The sequence below is a fragment of the Rhinoraja longicauda genome, unplaced genomic scaffold, assembly GCF_053455715.1.
Source record: "Rhinoraja longicauda isolate Sanriku21f unplaced genomic scaffold, sRhiLon1.1 Scf000150, whole genome shotgun sequence".
Classification (NCBI taxonomy): domain Eukaryota; kingdom Metazoa; phylum Chordata; class Chondrichthyes; order Rajiformes; family Arhynchobatidae; genus Rhinoraja; species Rhinoraja longicauda.
In genome coordinates this window covers 130,286-132,120 of record NW_027601368.1, presented here as the reverse complement: position 1 = coordinate 132,120, position 1,835 = coordinate 130,286, and positions in this window count along the sequence as shown.

Here is a 1,835-nt window from a genome sequence, read left to right as displayed (position 1 = left end):
CGGTGTACACCCCGTCCCCGTGTACACCCGTCCCCGTGTACACCCCGTCCCCGTGTACACGCAGCCCCGTCCCATTGTACACCCCGTCGCCGTGTACACCCCGTCCACGTGTACACCACGTCCCCGTGTACACGCTGCCCCGTCCCCGTGTACGCCCCGTCCCCGTGTATACCCCGACCCCGTGTACACACCGTCCCCGTGTAAACGATGCCCCGTCACCGTGTACATGCAGCCACGTCCCCGTGTACGCCCGTCCCCGTGTACGCCCCGTCCCCGTGTACACCCCGTCCCCGTGTACACGCTGCCCCGTCACCGTGTACACGCAGCCCCGTCCCTGTTTACTCGCAGCCCCGTCCCCGTGTACACCCCGTCCCCGTGTACACCCCGACCCCGTGTACACACCGTCCCCGTGTACACGATTTCCCGTTACCGTGTACATGCAGCCACGTCCCCGTGTACGCCCGTCCCCGTGTACGCCCCGTCCCCTTGTACACCCCGTCCCCGTGTACACCCCGTACACGTGTATACCCCGTCCGCGTGTACACGCTGCCCCGTCCCCGTTTACACCCCATCCCCGTGTACACGCAGCCCCGTCCCCGTGTACACCCCGTCCCCGTGCACACCCCGTCCCGTGTACACGCTGCCCCGTCCCCGTGTACGCCCCGTCCCCGTGTACACCCCGTCCCCTTGTACACTTTGCCCCGTCGCCGTGTACGAACCGTCCCCGTGTACATGCTGCCCCGTCCCCGTATACACCCTTCCCCGTGTACACCCCGTCCCCGCGTACACGCTGCCCCGTCCCAGTGTACACGCAGCCCCGTCCCCCTGTACGCCCTCTCCCCGTGTACACCCCGTCCCCGTGTACACCCCGTCCCCGTGTACACCCCGTCCACGTGAACACCCGTCCCCGTGTACACGCTGTCCCGTCCCCGTGTACACCCGTCCCCGTGTACACCCCGTCCCCGTGTACACGCAGCCCCGTCCCATTGTACACCCCGTCCCCGTGTACACCCCGTCCACGTGTACACCACGTCCCCGTGTACACGTTGCCCCGTCCCCGTGTACGCCCCGTCCCCGTGTATACCCCGACCCCGTGTACACACCGTCCCCGTGTAAACGATGCCCCGTCACCGTGTACATGCAGCCACGTCCCCGTGTACGCCCCGTCCCCGTGTACGCCCCGTCCCCGTGTACGCCCCGTCCCCGTGTACACCCCGTCCCCGTGTACACGCTGCCCCGTCACCGTGTACACGCAGCCCCGTCCCTGTTTACTCGCAGCCCCGTCCCCGTGTACACCCCGTCCCCGTGTACACCCCGACCCCGTGTACACACCGTCCCCGTGTACACGATTCCCCGTCCCCGTGTACATGCAGCCACGTCCCCGTGTACGCCCGTCCCCGTGTACGCCCCGTCCCCTTGTACACCCCGTCCCCGTGTACACCCCGTACACGTGTATACCCCGTCCGCGTGTACACGCTGCCCCGTCCCCGTTTACACCCCATCCCAGTGTGCACGCTGCCCCGTCCCCGTGTACACGCAGCCCCGTCCCCGTGTACACCCCGTCCCCGTGCACACCCCGTCCCGTGTACACGCTGCCCCGTCCCCGTGTACGCCCCGTCCCCGTGTACACCCCGTCCCCTTGTACACTTTGCCCCGTCGCCGTGTACGAACCGTCCCCGTGTACATGCTGCCCCGTCCCCGTATACACCCTTCCCCGTGTACACCCCGTCCCCGCGTACACGCTGCCCCGTCCCAGTGTACACGCAGCCCCGTCCCCCTGTACGCCCTCTCCCCGTGTTCACCCCGTCCCCGTGTACACCCCGTCCCCGTGTACA